This window comes from Neopelma chrysocephalum, unplaced genomic scaffold (assembly GCF_003984885.1).
Source record: "Neopelma chrysocephalum unplaced genomic scaffold, ASM398488v2 Primary Assembly neopelma1_103b, whole genome shotgun sequence".
NCBI classification, from domain to species: domain Eukaryota; kingdom Metazoa; phylum Chordata; class Aves; order Passeriformes; family Pipridae; genus Neopelma; species Neopelma chrysocephalum.
In genome coordinates, this window is record NW_020897767.1 from 3,063,805 (window position 1) to 3,073,802 (window position 9,998).

General features: G+C 40.7%; 1 long non-coding RNA gene across 1 annotated transcript; it reads right to left on the bottom strand.

Moving 5' to 3' along the window:
- Positions 1-758: 758 nt before the first annotated feature.
- LOC113973597 lies at positions 759-8,976 on the bottom strand. Its single transcript, XR_003536270.1, has 3 exons — positions 8,708-8,976; positions 5,538-5,738; positions 759-1,116 (listed from the first exon to the last, which is right to left on the bottom strand). It is a non-coding gene; the product is annotated as an uncharacterized LOC113973597 (long non-coding RNA).
- Positions 8,977-9,998: the final 1,022 nt, after the last annotated feature.

Here is a 9,998-nt window from a genome sequence, read left to right on the forward strand (position 1 = left end):
CTTGTACTTCTCTGCTGTAGATGAAGAGTAGGAAAAAAGGCTGAGTAGAGCAACAGCAATGGCCTTGCATAGTTTTTCTGTCATGCTTGATTTTGTTGAGTATTTTTCCAAGCTTTGGGTTTGCTGGTGTGCTTTTTTTTTTCCTTTGGAAAACAGACAGAAACTTCTAAAGGTCCTTCTGGAAACTCATGGAGGTCCTGCTGGGTGTATCTTCAGCAGAATAAGCACAAGAAAACGAGCAGGAGGAGCGTTTCCTCCTGCCTCTCCCTATCACATGTTTAATCTCTGTGTGGTTTCTGCCTGTGGCTTTCTGAGGATACCTCAGCACCTCCAGCTACAGACCATAAAAGAGAACCTGCAAGGTAGGCTGGTGAGGCTGGTGAGCCATTCTCACCACATGTGTGGCAGGCTGTTTGAAATCACATCTATTTTCTCTGTGAACCCTCACCTTTTAGTCTGAGACCTACTTAAGGAAGAAAGTGATTAATTTGGGGCCTGAGGCAGTGCAGGGTGGGGACTTCTCACCATGTGGTTCAGCACCTGAGATGTGGGGACAAGCAGCTGCGTGGTCTATAAAGACAGGTGGAGTTGACCACTTGGAGGGCTGTCATGGAGGACTTTAAACAATTTTTAGGGAGGTTATCCCAAATTGAGGGAGGAAACTGTAAACAAGAGTGGAGAGGAAGCATCTCAGCACTCTGCCCATTGTGGAGGGTGCTCAGTGCTCACCTCCCTCAGCCACACACTGACCTGTAGGGTTGTGCATCAGGCAAGAAGTAGGACTCAGTGCACTCCCTCAGGGCTACAGAACAAAATGATTTATTTCTGTTCTATGGGAATGAAAACCAGATCAAATATTGAAACCATCTCTCAAAAATATGTAGTGTTCCTATTTTCGTGTGTTGGGTTTGACACTGAGGCATTGTCTCTGCACAAAAAGAGTTTTTAGCTCCTGCCATGCTCTCTGCATCACTAGTCAAGTTTTCTGCTTGGAAACTAGATTTTTCAGACTTTTTTTCATCTGCCCAAAGGCTTTACTTTCTCCAGTAAATCTACTGTTGATCTCTTCAATATAGTAAACTCACTCATCTTCTCTCAGGGCTGATGGGTCCGTATCTGCAAAAGCACAGAAATGGCTGTAAATGTTAGAGAGTTCAGCTTGGAAACTGTTGTGTTGTTCTTTATGGGATAGATTCTTTCTGCCTTTCTCTCACAAAGCTGTAAGAGAATAAAAAGAAATTACCTTTCATTGCAAGTCGATTTGTGGGATGTAATGGCACAATTTAGAAAGGAATATTGCAGACAGTAAGACCACTTGAATTAGAAGTCTTGAATCAGTTTGCAGGGCTATATATTTCCATAGTATTGTGTTTTGTTGTGTGGGGAATTTAATAAGAGATGTAAATCTGCAAACTGCAATGGTATCACCATAAAACATAAAAGATTCATGTATTATAAATAGGTATGATAAATAAATTATTTATGTGAATGTATATCTGTGTGTGTGTGCACATGAGCTCATGTTCACTCCTCTTTTTGAAATAATTAGTGGCAAACTCTTTTATTGTGCATTGCCCTACGACCTGTGCAAGAGCTTTAATGACATTTCACACAAAGAGCTGAGGGTAGAGCTTGCTCTGTGCTGAACTGAAGCATCTCAGACTCGTTAAGGTGGGGAACATCACAAGCCACGTACTGAACAAAAAAAATCTCAGTCCCAGGAGGCTGAGGATTCCTTCTGGAAGTGTCCAGGCACCCTTAAGAGCTCTGAGCCAGCAGTATGCAATGAGTGGGATGTAAGGGGCTGGGAACATCACTGCTCAAAATGCTTCTGCAGGTAAATTTGAATTCTATCAACCTGCTGCTCGTGTTGCTGCAGATTTTGGCAGCCACAACCTCACTGTGACGACTTCTTCTCCCAGCTCTGACTGACAACGCAGCTCCCGGTGTGTCAGCTTCTCTGGGAACACGTTCATTACTCATTAGGATGAAGTCACATGCACTATACAGCAGGAACTTACAGCTATAGATCTCTCCTCAGTAACCTGTGCCATCTCAAGATAGCTGGCTACACAACCTCCTATTTTTAAGCCGGGCGGGACACTTCTAAATTAAGGCATGAGTAAAACGAAATTGTAGGAGGGCTCCAGAACATTAGAGAAAAATCCCATGTGACTTCAGTTATGTTATTAACTTTTCCACTTTTGCTGCAGAAGTTGTTTCTGTCAATATTTTACTTTAACGGTGCTGAACGGGAGGAAGGAGCAGGGTCCAAGCAGATGGCTGTCAGCAAACTGATGACGGCAGTTGAGAATTAGTGTCCAAATACAGTATTTAAAACTTGCTACAGTACATAGTTTCCTGCATATGCATGCCAAAATAAATCTGGTTTGGAGAACCTTTCAGGATCTTTATTTTATTTTTATTTGGAGCTTATTCTATTAAGGATAAGCAAACAGGCAGCGTACCTTAGCTTAGCAGGGGGGTGGATCCAGCAAACAGTAAGTACGGAGATAGATGAACCACAGAGACCTTTCCAACCTTTACTCACTGCAGCTATTGACTCCCTGAACATCACTAAGTAGCAGGATAACACTAATTAACATTAATAATATTAATTTGTACCCATTTTTTTGCCTCCCCATTCCTCATACACACCCGCTGTAAGAAACCTTCCTTCTCACACCAGCTGTGTTCTTTTCCCTCCAGAAAGAGCTGGGAAGGGATGGGTACCATCACATGGGAAATATCTGATGTCAGAAAAGCAGAGGCACCTGAACCAGATCCATTCTTAGCAGATGAGGATGGCATCAGGTAGTGGCTATTCCATTACACACACATCCTTTGGTCTAAGTGTGACTAATCTGTTGGTTTAGATACCTGGCTGCAGCGGGGTCAAAGCAGGGGCAGGCTGTCTCCTCTGCAGTGAATTAGAGGCTTACATTCATTATCTTCCAATACCTCATTAAAACGACTTTAATGTGGTGAACATTTGATGGTAGACAAAAGCTTTAATCTTGTGAATATCAAACACACCTGGGTTACATTTCCTCTTGCAGCAGTTAGCAGAAACAGGTTAACAAGCTATTTTAACTCCTTAATCTGCTGAATTTGTGTGGAAACCAGACTTTCACCAGTCACCTGAGTTTGAACTCGAAAAAAACCCCCTACGTACACCCCTAATTTATCAAGCTCTTTTTTCAAACTCTGACTGCTCTAGACACTTTTAATCATCTGTTTAATTTTGCACCTTTTTTTTTATCCTGATATATTATATGCAGGTTATACTTAAGGCCCAGATTTGCCCTATTTTTCTTCCTCATCTGACCTAGATTCAAATTTACACACTGTGAAATAGCTAATAAATCCCCATTAAGGTTGTAAAAGGTGAAGGTTCAACCAATGTGCAAGTCATCAAGTTCTAATGTAAAACTGAATGAGCCTTGATATTAGCAGCAGTCTCAAAAAGTGAGGCTGAAAAGCTCTACAGGTTTCCAGCTTTTTTACGGCAGGCTGTGTTAGAGCACCTAACCTGAGACAACACTCTTAAGCCTGTACGACAACAGTGACAACAACAGGGCTTAAGAGTGGTAAGGAAAAAAACCCTGCCTTCTCCAAAAAATGACACACCAGTAATTTTCTTTTCACACCCAGAATCCTGCCACCAAGGCACATTTTATGCTCCACACATTCTGTACATTTTGCTGCAAGTAAACATAGTTCAACAAATATTTTCCAATAAATATGACACCCTCTAAACACAAAAAATCATATAAAGCCCTCATGAAACAAATTTCTTTTCTGTGTCTCTCCATGTCAGTGCTGCTCTCCTCAAATAGGGGGTTTTGCTTTGCTGTTGAAGTCTTGGAAAACTGGTTTGTCAGTCCAACTGGAGAGTGCTGCTTTTCTTTTTTTTTTCCCTGCTAGCCATAGAAAGTATTACAATGATTTACAGAGACACGCCGAAAGTAAATTATGTTGTAAACGCCTCTCCCTTGGGTCGACAAAGAATCACAGGGAAAAAATGCAAAAAGTTTGAAATTCCCAACAGCAAAGGTTGACAGGAAAATATGGTGTTGTTTTTCTATGAGTAAAAGTAACTTTTATGTTGTGTTTTCCCATGAGAAATTATAAACTTTCAAAGGAATTTTAGTCTCTTGTATGCACACATAAGAGCAATTTATCTGGTACTGCCCCAGTGAAAACACTGTTAAGACTTTAAAGCTGTTAGAACTATGGCTGAACTTCATCTAGGCTGCTACTACTTATTTGTTCTTGCTGCCTCTTCTTGTCAAAACATTTACTCAGACTTCGAAGAGTTGCAAGTTGGCAACGTGTTAATAATATTAGAATGCATTTGTGTCGGCCATGTGGCCGCAATATTTAAGTAAATTCATCACTTATTTAATGAATAATGAATTCATGAGAGTAGCTATGGAGACGTGGAACCATATGTAGTAAATTAAATGGGAACTTGTCAACGTACAGTAACAGTGAATGTCACCAAAGTAGTTGTGTCTGTTTTATAGCAGTGGGGATGCACTTACACCGAGCCTGGTCTGCATTTCTGACTGGGTATAGTACAGCCACATTTTTTTCACACCTAAGTTGCAGCAGTGATTTCTAACAGGTGTGGTAATAAAGTGAGAATTTACATGAGTTTCTCGCCGGTGTGCACAGGAAAGGTGGAGGAATCTCAGGATATTCAGTCAGTAAATTACTTCACGACATTTTGAAAAGGAAAGTGGAGAACTGCAGGGTATTTTTTTTTGTTTTTCTGATGGGAAAATGTCACCAAGGAAAGGGGGTGGCTGTTACTCAGCTCGGTTCTCATCTGCCCTAGTGCATAATGGAAATTCCATACAACGAGGGTGTCTTCCAAGATAATCAACAGGGAAAATCAGACCTGAGGAGTAGGAAAGGGTATACAAGAAGGAAATTATGAAAAGAGAGTGGTGCATAAGGCCAGCAAACCAAGTTCATCTTTCTCTTTGGCTTCAGAGCCACAAGCAGTCATTTGCACATTGTGTTAGGACTCACTTTAATGTAAGATGTAAAAGTATTATCTTGGTGGCCTCATTTACAACATCCAGTGGTTAGAAGGACATCTAAAAGCTGGTGGCTGAAGTCCATGGGCCTCCTTATGCCCTTCCCACATTCAAGAGAGACTTAATTCCCCCAGCCTGTGCTTGGGAGTACTCTGACACAGCTTCTTCTACTGAAGCTTATCATATTCACTGGGATATAATTCCCAGCAAATGTTTTAAAGGATTAAAAAAGGCTCAGCTTCAGGAAAGGAGAAATGAGCCATTGAGTATATTCTCAGGAATTGCCTCAGGAAATGGAAGACAAGTTCAGGTCAGTGATATGAGTCAGACAGGTTAGGAAGGATTTCAGTACAGGGAGTCAGAGAATCTCAGAATGGTCTGGATTGTAAAGGACCTTAGACTGATGAGCCAAGTGTAGCCATGGAAGCGGATAACAGTAGCAAACACATGATATTTGGTTATACACATGGCTAAAGAAGTTCCACCTACCTAAAAACACCTGTGGTGCAATCCTGTCAGCTAAGGAATTTGGGATCTTCTGGTGAAAGCTTCAGCTGATGACGGAACTTCACATTTTGTGCTTAAGTGCTGTGTTCAAAATGGAAATATCCTGTTGCTGATGTAGCTGAAGGTCCTTTGTGGGTGCACATGGGTAGATAAGACAACATATACAACACAAACACTGTACTCCTGATAGTCAAAACACAGGAAAGGAGATAATTGTTAGGAAAAAAGAACAGAGCTGGTAAAGATTGTAGCCATTTTTATTTAAAATATGTTAGAAGACTACATCCAGCTATATCCTGGCTTCTAGCAATGTTTATGCTTAGGACATTCCCTGAGGTTTCAGAAATTTTAAATGCTCCAAAACACTTGCAGACACACAGCCTTTCAGGTCAGAGACAGTTCCAGTCTTGTCACATTTCAGGCATAAGACTCATCTTTCCAGCAAGTTTTCCTTGAAGAACTCACTTTTGTCACCAAGCCTAATGACAGACTCGTACCATGATTACAGTAACTACTCACTGCCTCTCTACACCAAGTAACTCAGAGCCCACCTTCATGAGGACATAAGTCAATCAACTGACCCATTTTGCAAACTTCAGACTCCTGGGATCTTCCTGATATTCCTCACAATGTAATTTCTGGGGTCTGTGTCACACCTACCAAACTTTGCCTTTATTTTTTCGGCTGTTGGGTTGCGTTACATCTCGTCATGTCACGTCACGTTGAGTGGCATTATTGCCTTCAGAAATGATGGGACAGAGCGTGACTTGATGTGTTCTGAGTGATGTGACACAACATGACATATGTCATAAAATCATTGTCGCCCATCAAAAAAAAAAGTGACAGATCGAATCCAAACAAAGCTCACCATATACTTTTAGTGGCTACCCAATCAACTAAAAACAAACATTTCAAATTGGGAGCCAAAAGCGTGGGAGTGTGACTCATTTTTGGTCAGGCCTTACATGCCTAACTTGGCATTTTACATTTCTTCCACTTTTCTTCACACTGTATTATCCATTTGGTGGGGAGGAAACTTGTTTAGTTCATTTATATTATTCAGCCTTCGTATTTTTCAGACTATTACTTCTAAATATGTTCTTCAAGTCCTTTCCACGAATCGTCCCCATTTACCTTCTCTTTCTCGATGCATTTGAGTTATTATCATGTTATGAAAGTAATAATGTACAGAAAAGGTTGAATTTGTCATCCTGCAATGTTGTACAAGCCAAGCTATCAAGAACAAGGAGATAATTTTCTGTAATTCTACATCTGAAGAACGTGCTATCTATTCAAAAATATCACACTGCTTTATTTCCAGCCTATATATCTGCTCATTAAACATTTCTAATAAGGAATGTAAGATAGGAAGGAGAGAATAAGAAGTACTTTTGCCTTGTAAATGAATTGCTGCATCTCTGACTAAACCAATATCAGCGTGGGAATAAGCCCAAACAGCTTTGCAAGACTGGAGTTGGGACAACTGGCAGTATGCAGTAAGTGGTACCAAAGCATTACCATTGCTCTAATATTCATGGAGTCAAAGACTGGAGCCATTTCCAAAGGGGAAAGGCAGCATCATTCAGTGGAGGGATGTGAAGGATGATGTGGGTGCGATCCATCGCTGTGATCACGTAAGGGAACCCTGAAATGTCATAAAATCCCACTCTGATCTGTTGTCACTACTGCTGGTTGTATGGAAAATTAACACATTTAATTAACTGCCTGACCAAAGCAGCTGTTACCTTATATAAAACCTTGAGCGTTGATGCCCGGCGTGTCCCACTAGGTGCTCAAATGTGCCAGTGGCACAAGACTGATTAGAGCTTTATACCAAATGGCACAGCAGGACTCCTCTTGCAACATGCTCAAGTCAAGATCTTCCTTAAATTCTTCATGGGGCATAATGATGCTCCAGCCCAAATTGCTTAATAATGTGATTTTTCAGGACAGCCAACCAGATAAACCATTCACAGCAAAACATGTCCTGGCCAAACCAACTCCTTTCTCTGCTTTTGTTCCTGACATCTGAGAGTGTTCCTGCTGCTGAGACCGTGGATGTGTTTGGCATGTGATTTCCACTGGAATACTACAAGTACTATTTTATTTATACTCCATTTCTATCATTTATGGCAGATGGTTACTTGCCTTAAATTTTTTAAAAATATCTTGGCTGCAGAATTTCAAATGAAAAGTAAACTCTCCGAGTCAGGGGCAACTGTAAGTTCAGTTATTTTTAACAAAGTTGGTTGGAGGGTGGTTTTTCTTGTAGTGCTCATCCTGTACATGAAAGTTTCCAAGCATGTGAGCATCCATATTTATACATAGTTTTGCTTGGAAATACTTTTCTTCTATACATCTGTGTACATATAGATTTCAATATTCAAACATTTAAAAGGTAAAACCTTTTCATCAGAGCTGAAACAGCTACAAGTTATCGCATTATAGAGGAGAATATCTTGTGCATAGCTGAACATTTTCTAAGTGAAATTCAAGTTATAAATCAAGATTTGGAATACAGCAACCTCTAAACATGGAAAAATTCTTCTCTTGATATTTTTGCTACTAATTATCTCTCCATTCCCCTTTCTGTGCTGTGATAGCCACAAATATGTTGCATCTAGAAAGTGCAAATTATACAGAGAAAAGGACAGTTTCTCAGGCAGTACAAACTGGCACAGCCCCATTGGTTTCAGCAGAAAAATTCAGGTTTAATGTTTGGCCATTAAGCAATACCTCACTTGCATACAGTATTTTCTTCCATAGGTTTCAAATCACTGCGAGAGAAGTCCCCAATCCTGCAAACACTTATGTGTGTGTAACTGCACATATGGGAATAATCCCATTAAATCAATGGGATTACTCGTGTGCATAAAGTTAAGCATGTGTGTAAGTGCTTGCTGGAGCTGGGCCTGGGGGAGAAGAGGAGGATTTTTGAACCATTGGTACAGTGGGTGTGAATGTTCATGTTCCAGTTGTGTGGCTTCAAATGCCTCTTTCCAAGTCAAAAGTTTTGAAGGAGGAGTTTGCCCTCTTTTCCACCAGGCCAGGGTGTTTTAAGACTCTTCAAGCAGTCTATTGTCATAGCAAAAGAACCATTCACAAGGAGGTCTCCACAAAGCTGAGCAAACTTGTTAGAGCATAAAAATTACCTGATTGTTGGGGTGTGTTCTCTGCCTGAAGTCTTCTCACATAGCCTTTCATATTTGCAAATTTACATAAACAAACTCAAATCTACAAGTTGTAAACTGTGCATAGATGTTATTTGTGTGGTTTTTTTCTTGGTAATCTCAGGTGGAAGGATTCCTGGACTAGATATTTGCAAAGGCAAAGAAGCAAATAGAAATAGGAGTTGTGAACTCAGTTAAAAAAAGAAGAGATCCATACATAAAGAAAAAAAACCAATTCAGCTGAGGTAGAAGGTGAAAAATTTCCCTTCGTAGAGAGGAGATGGTTTAGCCAAAAATATTTTGGGAAAAGAGCAAACATATAGACAATACAGTGCTCTGCTTGGAAAGTCTTACTTTGTGTCCAGGGAACAGCAAACAGCTCCATCATCTTAGTATCAGACAAGGAGAGGTCTTCTTGCCTGAAGGTCCTCTTTCTTATCATGCACCCAGCCAACTTCTTTGCACAATAGGAGAGGTTCAATAATGGGGAAAAAAATCTTCAGGTGCCAAGTGTTTTATAGTAATACACTGGTAAAAAAAAAAAAAGAGGGGGTAGGGGGAAAGAAAAAAGAAAGTGGTTTTATGACCAGGTTTCCAACTAGAAGAGTGTCAAGGAAATCCCAAATGACTATTTACATTGAATATATATCCCTAATCCTGGATATATACTCTCAACCAGGATTTCAACACTTCAGCTCTTAGTTCAGAGGCAGATTTTCACAAGCAAGGGAAGATCTGCACATCAAATTCCCAGTTCTGCAAGTGGGTGATGTCAAGAACATCTCCTTTATCCTCCACAGATCAAGAACTACTAAGTGAAACTGGAGAAACTCAACTTACCCTTGGACCATTTTGTTACCCATTCACTGAATGAACTGACAATTTATACCACAGGTTCTCAGATCCTCGTGCCCCTGGGTAGGCCCTTGGAAACAATTGTCTTTAAAATAAATGTAATAAATTGAATCAGGCTGAGAAGACCCTCAAGATCACCAAGTCCAACAAGCCCACCACTAAGCCATGTCCCTCACTGTCACATCTACAGGGATGGTGACTCCACCACTGCTCTGGGCAGCCTGTGCCAGGGCTGTTCAACCCTTTCTGTGAAGAAATTTTCCCTAATATCCAATATAAACCTCCCCTTATGCAACTTGAGTTCATTTCCTCTTGTCTTATTGCCTAACACTCAGAGGAAGAGCCTGACCTCCATGTGGCTCCCCCCTCCTGTCAGGGAGCTCCAGAGAGTGAAAAGGTCCCCCCTGAGCCTCCTTTT